Raw genomic sequence first — 13,844 nt, 5'->3', positions numbered from 1 at the left:
AGCTATAGTTTAAATTAGTTTTTCTCAAGCAGGAGGCCAGGGCCCTTTAGGGGGCCTTAGGGGGGCCTCAAGATGACTTAAAATAATAATTGAAAATAAGACAAAACCAGCATTAAAATAAGATGAAACAAGTAAAAATCAAGATATTTCTTATTTAATTCACCCCCTCAAAAAACTTCACTCCCTTGGAAAACCTAAATATATGAGGAAGCCTAATTTTAAAATGCTATTATAAGACCTGGAAAAGTCATGTAAATGAATAAAATCTTGCCATTTTTGATACATTTTATGAATATACATTTTTCTAGTTATTCCAAGCTCTAAAACATTTTATCGGGTAGAAATTGTCTGTTATATATATATATGTATATATATATATATATATATATATATATATATATATATATATATATATATATATATATATATATATACACACACTCTAAAAAATGAAAACAAACCAAGTTGGGTTGAAAATGGACAAACCCAGCGATTGGGTTGTTTTAACCCAGCAGTTGGGTTAAATGTTTGGCCAACCTGCTGGGTAGTTTTACTTAACTCAACTATTGTTTAAAAATGACTGTATTGCTTACTTAAAATCAACCCAAAATATCTTATTTAATATTTTAAATATCTCAAATTAACATTTATTAATATGTTTAATAAATGAACATTTTAATTTCATTTTAAATTCATTTTAAGTCAGCCATATAGTCATTTTCAAACAATAGTTGGGTTAAATAAAACTACCCAGCAGGTTGGGCAAACATTTAACCCAACAGTTGGGTTAAAACAACCCAATCGCTGGGTTTGTCCATTTTCAACCCAACTTGGGTTGTTTGTAACCCAGCATTTCTTAGAGTGTGTATATATATAATCCAGTAAATCACAAATAACTGGAAAATTCATGGGGGCTTTGAATTTTGTTTTGGACAATGTTGTCAAAGGATAAAAAAAAAAAAAAAAACCTGACATTTTAGAAACCAAAGAGTCATTGTTTCCCATTTTGAAATTGCAGGATGAGGTCAGTGGAGTTTGTGCTATAGTTTATTGCATGTTCATCTGGACAGGATGCTGCAGGGATGGGATTCTATCACACAACAGGCCCAGGTAAGCACTGTGTGTAAGCACCATTAGTCTACCAGGTGTTAATTAGCTGCAAGTAAATAAATAAATATAATCAATAAAGAATAATTTATTAGAATAAGCATGTTTTTGATATATTATTCAGTGAGATTCAAAATCTAATTTAAACCTGGAATTACATATAAAGTTTTAGGACGGTAAAAAATTTGACTATTTGACTTAAATGAGTAAGAAATGGTTTTCAATTTCTAGGTCACTAATGAAATAAGCACGTTTGTGACTTTGAACATGTGACTTCTTTGTACAGGCGGTCAGGTTTTAATCATCTCAAATCATGCTGGAGATCATGAAGATCCTTAGGTTACACATAAATTTGTGGAGTTTCTGTCATTGATGTATAAGAGGGGAAAACCAAAATTTTCAATGCAACTTTTATACTCGGAATGATTTTATAATAGAAAAAATGTTGCATTGTATTAAAAAATACAAAATAGAATCAAATCTAATTTTCTTTACTTTCACTGAATATTGAATTTCCAAGCATGTCCTTGCATGGCTTTGTGAAGTTTTGAGATAACTTGCTTGGATCAGTGTGCTGACATCAATAATGTGACTGACTATTCCTCTTGAAGCCGTTGATGTGGGAGTGACGTGGCAGCGGCTCGTGTGTGAAGGTCTGCATTTGGCCCTGACCCATGCGTGTCGTGTGGGCCGAGGGAGAAAACACCGTGCTGACGGCCACACGGAGCCAACATCCTGCAGTCCATTTCCATTCCTCACTCGCAGAGGAAATACACTGGGCTTTGTTTATGCTTCAGGGGCCTCCACTGTTCAGAAATGTGAGAACGGCAGAGAGGAGGAGGGAGACGAGAACTTATCTTCTACTTTCCATGACGATTTAGAGGTTTTTACGAATTTTACAAAAAAAGGATGACACCTCAGTCCCAGCAGATGGTTGTTTGGAGCCGCGTGTTCTTAAAAACAATCTGTAATTCCCCCCGTTTAAAGATGTTCTGTGGTCACCCACTCTGCCCTCAGGACTGTATCTGCCCTCACATTATTAAACTCTCAGTGCATAGAGAACAGTCTGGCATTGCTGGCCCGATAGAAATGTTTTGACATCGGCACCATGCCGCCCTCTCACCAGACGCAATCACGCCGGTTTACCTTCCAAAACACAACGCAATCTATTTATTTATTTTTTTATTTATCCTGCAAAATGGATTTTTTTTTGTCTCTCGCTCTTAAACCCTCCATTCTTCTCCCCCAAAGAGGTGCCTCTGTTCGTTGCAGATAAATAGGAATTCCAAACTCCAACGCTTCATTTGTCATGGTATGAAATCCAAGAGTGGAATCTAGAAATAGCTCCAGCAATGTTAATGTGCATTGCCTGAGGCCTGATAACATGTAGGAGGTTTTTAGTGATATTTGCCTCTTGCATATTTTGTTCCGGGTTTTTTTTTTTTCTTTTCTTCTTTTTCTTTTTTTTTTTTTTTTAAGAAAGAGAAGGAAAAAAAATCAGATCTGCACTTTTTTCGCTGCAAATATTGTGAAATGATATTCCTTTTTCCTCCTCACTGGCTGAGCCCATTATTTGGCTATGACATTACAGTTTTAATTGAATTGAATGCAATTTACTCTTTAAGAAAACTTTTAATTAAACACCATATGGACAGATCGTGGGGAGAAGTGGCCTCCACAAAGTTCCCTGAGGGAAATTTGTGGTATAATTAAGAATATGAACTGTAATGACACTCCGGGATTTAATGAAACTTGCAATGCAAATAGGGCTATGTATAACCGGCGTTCATCTGACAGAATGAGTGAAGTTTGGAGATGCGTCTGGGGAAGCCTCGTTCCCCTGAGTCTACTTTGTGGAAAATACGAGTGTATTGTGGGGGTTGGGAACCGAAGGACCGGCCACATGAGAGCTCACATGACCTTACTGAGACTAATGGCGAACCCTGAAACATTTTGTAAACTATTTGCAACACATCCCAGGCTCTGTATTTAAAAAACTTGGGATGACGCCTCGGATTCAATTGAAATGTTGACCGCAAAGCAACCTTGGTTATTTTTGAAATAGAAATGTGCCAGTCTCTTGTGGAAGGTTATCAAGCAGTCACCTGTTTTCTTTTGACCGCTTGGCCATCTTTTCACACCACATAACTGCTGCGAGCACTTATTTATGGCTCTGCAGAGATGAAAACTGTGTTATTTTTTCAAAAAAGACTTGTTGGTCTAATGGAGCTTTGTTACTCTTTATCCAAATGTCTGTACGGTTCTTTTCTTTCCTACATTGGTTTTTTGAATTAAGTTTGAACAAAATTTTGAATTAAGTTTTTTTTTATAATTTCCCATGTATTAAAATAATACTCAAGTCATTGAAAATATTAAATAAAACAAATGGAAGTATGAAAGTTATAATGCAGTTATAATGTGACCTAATAGACAAATAAAACACTTTTTTCTTCAATTATTAGTAGAATATACTAATATAAATATATATATGGGAACACTTTTCAATAAGGTTCATTAGTTAACATTAGTTAACTAGTTAACATGAATGAACTGCACTTCTACAGCATTTATTAATCTTTGTTAATGTTAATTTCAACATTTACATTATTACAATGCATTATTAAAATCTTGTTAACATTAGTTAATGCACTGTGAACTAATAATGAACAACTGTATTTTCATTAACTAACGTTAACAAAGATTAGTAAATACAGTAACAAACATATTGCTCATGGTTAGTTCATGTTAGTTAATACATTAATCTGCATTACGGAATGAAATTCCATAAATTAAGTACTTGTAATTGGATTATATTTTAAAATACTCGTAATCAGCCTACAGTTTCTTTTTTATTGATTACATGATTTTATTGATTACATGTTGTTGATAACAAAGAATGGGAAAAAAATTCTATTGCTTCTTTTGATATTTTTTTATATTATTTGGTATATTTTTATATCAATATGGTACAAGATGATCCTATTCAAATCAATGTGATAAACAAATTAGGTCAAAAGTAATCTAAAAGTAATCAAAAATTAGTCAGATTATATTACCTGAAATGTGTAATGTAATGGATCACATACTAACTACAATTTTTGTCATGTAATTTGTAAGTAATCTACCCAGCACTGTATGTATATATATATAAATATATATATATATATATATATATATATATATATATATATATATATATATATATATATATATATATATACAGTGCTGGGGAAAGTTACTTTTAAAAGTAATGCATTACAATATTGCGTTACTCCCTAAAAAAGTAACTACTTTTCATAAAAAGTAACTAAGTAACACAATTAATGTGATACATTACTTTTGTCTTACTTTTTTTCACCTGGGCTGGGCTTGCTTGTTTGTTTTTTAATAAACAAACTAAAAAAAGGCTGAAGGAAATGCATATTTATGCCTGTACAGTAGAGGGCGCAGCTCAAACAAACCTTTCAGCTGTGCTACTATTCTGGATTAAAGAAGAATAGGGTACAGGAGAAGGAAGTTCAACACTCTTTTTTCTAAATTTAATATAAAGTATTTTTTGCTTATAAGTATGGTTGAATTAAGTAATTGAAGGTCAGCAGCAAAGACATTGGTTAATAAAGTGAGATTTGTGTAATTTAATATAGTTAATTATTACAGGTTTGCATAAAATTCTGAGATTGCATTTCACTGTTTTTATTCATTTTGAGGAATTCTAAATGTTTTCATGCAAGTGAGATAAGTAAATGCATGTTCACATTTAGTCTAGAACTACAATAACTATCATATTCACACAGCGCACACAACACCTGTGCATTGTATTTCTCTCAACATGGCGACAGGAGAGCTGTCAGTCAATAAATGTGAAAAACCCTAAGATATTTTGTTGTAATTTGAAAAATTAATGTTACATTACTAGTTACTTGCAAAAGTAATCTGATTGCATAACTCAATGCGTTACCCACTATATATATATATATATATATATATATATATATATATATATATATATATATATATATATATATATATATATTAATTATTAGAAACAAAAAAGATCCTCATGAAAAAGCATTTGATGGGAACTTTCCCTTTGGTTTGGACAAATGTTACAGCAAATACTGCAGATAGTTTCATTTCAAAACATTTGCAATGAGACATCGGAAGAAATAAACAGTGCACAAAACCATCTCTTCTTGTGCAGCGCTGAGGCTCTTCTGTGCTTGTTTACTCTGTGATCCTGATGCATCTCTCAGGGGTCACAGGGGTGAGGGAGGACATCGCCTAATTACCAATAAAAGCTGAGGTAAAATGTCTTCTGTTGCACAGATTCAAAGTCCGGGGTGAAAGCAGAGAGGAGAAATAAATAGCCGGGCAAAGATGTTAAAAGCCTGGTACACAAAAGAATTTGCAGCGGGAGCTTCATGAAAGCCAGGGAGACAGTAAATATGAGAGCTGGGATGACAAGAAACAAAGGCAAGGAATAGAAAGAAAAAAAAACTGGGAGCTGAATAAAAGACAGGAAACACAGTGTTTTCAGCACAACAAACTCATTTACAGATAGCCTAGGACTTGAAAACAATTATCACCCATCTTTCCTATCTCTATAGCTCCGTCTCTCTCGCTTTGTGAGGGCCCTTTGTTTTTCTCAAGGACATATTAATTATTTTAGATCAGCCTGATTTTTATGCTCAGAATAAAGCTTGCCTTTGTGTCGTCTAAGATTGGTCAGCCTTTTATGTTTTCCCTGCGTCTGAAGGCTGGAGAGACACATTTCAAAGTTGTGGAGGAGTGTTTGTTCTAAGGTAGGTTCATTAAAGCTTATATGTCCTCTGCGTTAAACGCACTTTATTATGTTCAAACCACACAAACTGTACTTCAATAATACACGAATAGGCTATCCTGCATTTCTAAAGTTTGCTAGTTTGATCTGAGCAAAAGAAAAAAACCAGTCTGATAAAGTGGCTTTAGTGTATATGCGGCTATAGCAGAAACACGTTGACATCACTAGTGCTAAAAAGACATGCTAACTTCGAATTAGGTGATATTACTCTACCTCACTCCACAAACCTCTTTAAAGAGACCTTTATATTTGCCTATGAATAAAAAGAAAGGGCATATATACACACAGGCTCCCCCCCAAAAAAACTCTGCATTCCACATTTAATTGAGAACAAAATCCTACAAACAGAGTCGGTCCAAAGTAAACGATTCAAAACCCCAATTCAGCCAATCAGGTGAGGAGCTTTATTCTCCCTGGCAATGGCGTCTCCACCCTCTTGTGTGGGGCACAGATGACCTATTGTCCCACTGACTCGCGAAGCACACAAGCTGTACTGTAACACCTCCAAAAAGCTCCGTCACTTTCACCTTTAGAGACTAAACACACTGCTGTAATAATAAAACAGCGTTTCTCTGCTAAGAATGACTTCATTCTTCATTTAACGTGTTATGGAGTGAGGAAAATGTAAATATGTCCCTTTTATATGGCTTAATTATATGTTATTATGAAAATATCAAAAATGTTATTTTCCATAAGAGTATGAAAACATATTCTGAATAACAGATCAAATGTATGAATGATAATATATGATCTCCTGTTTACAACTATTTAATTAAATGCAAAAATGATTGAAAACAGTTTGATTATAAATTTTAATTATAGAATTGATTTATGTAATAAATATATTCAAAGTGTTTACCCCATCATTTGTATAGTCTTTTACACAATAATTGGAGAGCATTTTAATTACCTCAAAAAATAAATAAAAAGCAACTGACAAATAATATAGGGTTGATATTTGTATATCATTGTGTATATTGTTGTAAAATATTTAAATAAAACTATTTTATTATTTATTTATTCTTGTGCTGTTCAATTAAATAGTCCTGTGGCATGACAAATAAATTTTTAAAATCACCAATATTGCAAGAAATTAAAATTGAATTAAAAACTGCATGCACAAAAGAAAGACATACACACTGTCATGCCAACTGCTTATAGTTTTTACTATAAAACGCACTAATATGGGTTTTATTTTTTCGCTATCATCATCATCATTTAGAAGAAACATGCTTCAATTCTACTGCCATCCAGCTGTTCAGTTTATCATAACTAATAAGACATAAAGGAACTGCAGATCTTGCAGTTACTGTAGCTGAAAGTCATATACCACAGAGCATCTTTATAATCTCACGTACGGTTCATAAAGAGGCCCTTTTAACTAATAAACCATGGATAGCACACTGCTGCCATCTGTTGGCCATTTTTGGTGGCGCAAAGACATTTTGTGGCATCAATTACCTTATTAGACTTACAAGATATAGTCTGCTTTTAAATAAATCATGTAATAGCATTCTTTATCATAGAGTTTTACCCTACATTTCTGAATTTGAAAGGTATGCTGATTTAAGACAAAGATTAATCATCAATATAAAGACTTGCCCTTTACAGAGAGCAATACAAATTACTCCAGGCTCCCCTAGAGTTAAAAATACACAAAGAGCAAAAAAACACAATCAAATGTATTGAATTTGAGCCTTAGTAAAAAGCTGATGGGAAGCATGCTCGATCATAATCAATGACCCTCTGCACGACATTATCATCACCCCACAGACCAGTCTCTGATGACTTCTGACCCCAAAGGTAATGACATTAGGAACATTAGGAACTGAAGGTTAAACACATGATTCCTGGTGTGCAATCATGAATATGGAGCATTTGGATGTGGAGTGTTGTAAAAAATTGACATTTGTCTCATGTTATAGTGTGTGGGGGTCAGATAGTGCCATCTTAGTGGAAACCAAATGTCCTCTCAGGGATAGTAAAACCTGAAATGACCTATATCAAGGAAAATTACTTAATTAGGATACAAAATGCTGTCTTAAAGTCACCATGAATCAAAATTGACATTTAAATATTGAAGTATTTCCTTGTTCGAGAAGCACTTTCACTCAGATATATATCACAGGGAAGAAAATATAAAAATGGCAAAAGGTTTCAGTGAGGGTTAGGTTTAAGGGACAGAAATGTGTGTGTGTGTGTGTGTGTGTGTGTGTGTGTGTGTGTGTGTGTGTGTGTGTGTGTGTGTGTGTGTGTGTGTGTGTGTGTGTGTGTGTGTGTGTGTGTGTGTGTGTGTGTGTGTGTGTGTGTGTGTGTGTGTGTGTGTGTGTGTGTGTGTGTGTGTGTGGTCCTGGTAAACCCTACGTTATGGGGTCCAAAGTCACGCTAAAATAAAAATGTAAAAATGCAGAAAGTTTTCTGTGATGATTGTGATTAGGTTTAGGGTTAGGGGATAGAATATACAGTTTGTACAAAATCATTATGTCTATGGAATGTCCAGTTATGTTACATAACTGTACAGCTGTTATTTTTGAAAATTTCAAGAAATTTCTTTCAAAGTAAATCCTACACCTTTCTTTTTAGTGTAGAAGAAAATGAAGAAAACAAGCTGATAATGTTTCAGAAATTGAAAGACTTAGTGTTCGTAATGCTTTGGATATTCTGTACAGTATAATGCAAGTAAAATGTATGTTATAGTATTAGTTCACCCAAAAATGAAATTTCTGTCATTAATTACTCACTCTCATTTCGTCCCACACCTGTAAGACCTTCGTTCATCTTCGGAGTACAAATATTTTTGATTAAATCCAAGAGGTTATTTTAATCCCCCATAGAAAACAACGTAATAACTACATTTAAAGTCCAAAAAAGTAGTAAAGACATTGTTAAAATTGTCAACATGACTACAGAGGTTCTATCTTAATGTTATGAAGCGACGAGAATACTTTTTGTGTGCAAAAGCAAAACAAAAACTAATGCTGTTTACATTGTATAAACAGTGCAGGCTTCTGGGTTCTACGTCAAGCATCTGTCATTCTGGTCACCTGCCGGCCAATACTGAGTCTGCATTCTGATGTAGAACCCAGAAGTCTGTACTGTCTATACAACGTAAACAGCGTAGGAGAATGACTGGGGAGAGAAGAAATTGTTGAATAAAGTGTTTTTTTATTTGTTTGTTTGTTTGTTTTTGTGCACAATAAGTATTCTCGTCGCTTTATAACATTAAAGGTGCCCTAGAACCAGTTTTTACAAGATGTAATAAGTCTAAGGTGTCTCCTGAATGTGTCTGTGAAGTTTCAGCTCAAAATACCCCATAGATTTTTTTAAGTTAATTTTTTAAGCTGCCTATTTTGGAGCATCATTAACTATGCACCGATTCAGGCTTCGGCCCCTTTAAATCGCACACTCCCTGCCCCCGAGCTCTCGACTACAATACAGTGCATTTACAAAGTTCACACAGCTAATATAACCCTCAAATGGATCTTTACAAGATGTTCATCATGCATACTTCATACATGCGTCGGATCATGTGAGTATAGTATTTATTTGGATGTTTACATTTGATTCTAAATGAATTTGATAGTGCTCCGTGGCTAACAGCTAATGCTACACTGTTGGAGAGATTTATAAAGAATGAAGTTGTGTTTGCAGTACAGACTGCAAGTGTTTAAAAAATTAAAATAGCGATGGCTCTCTTGTCTCTGTGAATACAGTAAGAAACGATGGTAACTTTAACCACATTTAACAGTACATTAACAACATGCTAACGAAACATTTATAAAGACAATTTACAAATATCACTAAAAATATCATGTAATCATGGATCATGTCAGTTATTATTGCGCCATCTGCCATTTTTCTCTATTTTTCTTGCTTGCTTACCTAGTCTGATGATTCAGCTGTGCAGATCCAGACGTTAATACTGGCTGCCCTTGTCTAATGCCTTGAACACGGGCTGGCATATGCAAATATTGGGGTCATACATATTAATGATCCCGACTGTTACGTAACAGTCTGTGCTATGTTGAGATTCGCCTGTTTTTCAGAGGTCTTTTAAACAAATGAGATTTACATAAGGAGGAGGAAACAATGGAGTTTGAAACTCAGTGTATGTCTTTTCCATGTACTGAACTTCTTGTTATTCAACTATGCCAAGGTAAATTCAATTTTGATTCTAGTGCACCTTTAAGGTTGAACCACTGCAGTCACGTTGACTATTTTAACAATGTCCTTACTACTTTTCTAGACCTTGAAAGTGGTAATTATGTTCTATGGGGGATGGGAAAAAAACTCTCGGATTTCATCAAAAATATCATAATTTTTGTTCTGAAGATGAACAAAGGTCTTATGGGGGTGGAACGACATGAGGGTGAGTACTTAATGACATAAATTTCATTTTTTGGGTGAACTATCCCTTTATGAATTGACTAAACCATTAATTATGACAGTAATTCTATCAATGGAGACTTTGTGTGGACCACACAGGCAGCTTCTCATTGTCGACAGTGAACACTGACATTGTCAGAGGCTGATTTGCTCCTGTTTTGAGTGCTGACAATTGCGTTCACGCCATCATTTTTGTTCCGCAGACAGCAGGCCTGTAACAACACTATCACAGTCAGGATTTGCTCAGTGAAAAGGAACGGCAGCGGCGGCGAGATTAGTTTTGGAGCCCTCTCGTAAGAGTTAAGTGCCGAGCGGAGCTCTGATACAAAGCCCGTTTGATCCTCGGGGATTGTGGGATGTAAAGCGTTTGAGTCTGTCAACCCTTTTGTCATGATAGCACATGTTTTTCTCCATCTTCTTATTCTGCTCGTCCGTCTATTGTTATTATCCGCTCTAGCAGCAGCTGCTGGCATTGTCGTAGCTGTTAATCTGAGGGAATATCTTTAGCTTCCCGCGTTACGAACAGCTGTCGGTATTGTGCTAGAGTCGTTAATCTGATTCGAGATCTTTAGCTCCTCAATTTGAGGCTTTGATCCAGGCCATTACGCCGCCTATTGCATGTATTCTTTGTTGTAAATCTGAGCTGGAACTGTTCCACATCTGTAGACAAACACTGCAGCGGCCTGCTGTTGCCAGATGTTTCTCCGCTGCAGTCTTTCATCGTACAATGGCTTGTTTAGTTCTGAATCTGAATCTATTTTAACAATTGCTCCTCTATGATAGGAACATATCATGTAGCCTATAACTCTAACACAAGTGTGGTTTGATGAAAATAATGTCAAAATGCATCTGGAGAGTATCAAACCACATTCATTTAAAGGGGCAGTTCACACAAAAATGAAAATTCAGTCATTATTTACTCACCATCATGTTGTTCCAAAAACCTATATGACTGAAAATGTGTGGGGGTTTTTTTCATACAGTGAAAGTTTAATGGGGTCCAAATCCCACTGACTTTCATTGACAAAGCCTTTTGTTTTTCTTTAAAATTTTTTGGTTTTAAAAGATTAGTTCACTTTCAAATAAAATTTTCCTGATGTCACCCAAGATATTCATGCTTTATTCAACTTACGGAGCGAACGCGGTACCAGTTCCGTTTTTTTTTTGGTTTTTTTTTATAAAATGAATAGGGAAGGTGTCGGACATACAGCGTAAGCTTTTTGAAGAATACAGAAAGTGGAAGAACGTGCAAGGCGATCATTTGTTTATATAAAGCATATACAGTTGTATTTTTTTCAAAAATGACCGATCGTTTCTCTAGATAAGACCCTTATTCCTCGTCTGGTATCGTTTAAAGCCCTTTGAAGCTGCACTGAAACTGTAATTTTGACCTTCAACCGTTTGGAGGCCATTGAAGTCCACTAAAAGGAGAAAAATCCTGGAATGTTTTCATCAAAAACCCCTTATTTCTTTTCAGCTGAAGAAAGAAAGACATGAACATCGTGGATGACATGGGGGTGAGTAAATTATCAGGAAATTTGTATTTGAAAGTGAACTAATCCTTTAAACCTTTACACTTAAATGGATAGTTCACCCTAAAATTAAAATTACCCCATGATTTACTCACCCTCAAGCCATCCTAGGTGTATATGACTTTCTTCTTTCAGATGAACACAATCGAAGGTATATTTAAAAATATCCTGGCTCTTCCAAGCATTATAATGGTGATTGGGGGATGTGTTTTGAAGCCAAAAATAAATGCATCCATCCATCATAAATATAATCCATACAGCTCCAGGGGGTTAATAAAGGCCTTCTGAAGCAAAGTGATGGGTTTTGTAAGGAAAATATCTATATTTAAAACTTTATAAAGTACAATAACTAGCTTACGCCAGACAACCATAGGCATATTGCGTAAGTTTAGGCGCCTCTCGCTCATTTTCCAACTCCCCTAGAGTTAAACAGTTGAGTTTTACCGTTTTCGAATCCATTCAGCCGATCTCTGGGTCTGGCGGTACCACTTTTAGCATAGCTTAGCATAGTCCATTATTACGCCTGAATGAGAGTATAGTTCCTAGCCATATCAGCCTAGAAAATCGCAACTTTTCATTTTCCGTCGGTCTTAGTACACAATTTAACTACAGAAGAGTCAAGTTTTAAATAGGAAAAATATCAAAACTCTTTGGTCATTTTTAAGCGCGATGCTAACGGTCTAATCAGATTCAATGAACTATGCTAAGCTATGCTAAACGTGGTACCGCCAGACCCAGAGATCGGCTGAATGGATTCGAAAACGGTAAAACTCAACTGTTTAACTCTAGGGGAGTTGGAAAATTAGCCTATTTTCAAAAAAAGTGGAGTGTTCCTTTAATTACTGTTATACTGTTTTAAGGTAAAACACTACAGGCAAAACCCCACTTCAGTAGCACTTACACCAAATATTTTAGTAAAAAAAAAACTTTCTCTACTATTTTTTCTGATTGATGGTGTGATTTAAAAAAAAGAGATATACAAAATCCTCTTCTGTAAAAACCTTTAAAATGTCTCAAAATGAAACAATCATGTCTCGCAAACATTACATTTGAGAAAACGATACAAAACGATCATATTAATGTACTGTGATTAATCAAGAGGGTAAGTATTGTGATCTATAATTTTTATCCTAATTCACCTGTGGTGTCACGAATGCACAAAATATGATTTAGTATTGACCCGGCCAGCCATTTTGTGATGTGTATAAATGCTTCTAGCCATAAACAAAACCATCTTCATTAATATCCTCAAAACATCTGATCAGCCTTGCAGCCTATTAAAGCCATCTCATTGTGAAGATACACGCATTAGCCTCGACAAGAGCTTCCATTAAACAATGAAAACTAATGAGGTTACAGTGAAATAAAACTAGATCGAGCAAGCTGAGTACAATTACCCCAAATATAAATATCCCCCCATGTTTAAAGAGCCATTAATCAGATAAAAATAGAATGAAGAAGTCTTTTGTGATTAACGAGGTGAGACTTGTGCTAATTACTGTTTCCTCCGCTTGTAATTAGGTTGGCACATCTAATCAAGATGAATGAACGCCCTGACCCGCTACACATTGTTTGCAGCTCACAAACCCAGCGGCTTTTACATCTTTATTCCTCAAACTGTATTATCATGACCTTGTCTCTATGAGACACGCTCCCATAACTGCGTATTGCTTTATTACACCCTCCTGCCGTGTGTTAAAAGAGATGCTGTGAATAAGAGCTTTGTCTGTTCCGTTCTGCCTACAGCTGCTTTTAAGCTTTTTCAGTCATTTAGTCCATGTCTACCACCTGTTGTGGAAAGAAAGCGGATGCATGAATAGATGTGTGTAGTGTGTGCATGGGCTTTTTGTTCGATGCATCTTGCTTTTAATAATGAAAAAGAGTAGAGAAGTTTGGGAAGGCTGCAGGAAACTCATATTATTGTATGTAAATGAGGCACTAGAATCAACCGAAACGTCGATATGTTTTGCATCTCGCGC

This window comes from Chanodichthys erythropterus, chromosome 8 (genome assembly GCF_024489055.1).
Source record: "Chanodichthys erythropterus isolate Z2021 chromosome 8, ASM2448905v1, whole genome shotgun sequence".
Taxonomy (NCBI): Eukaryota; Metazoa; Chordata; class Actinopteri; order Cypriniformes; family Xenocyprididae; genus Chanodichthys; species Chanodichthys erythropterus.
Note: the sequence above shows the minus strand (reverse complement) of the source record.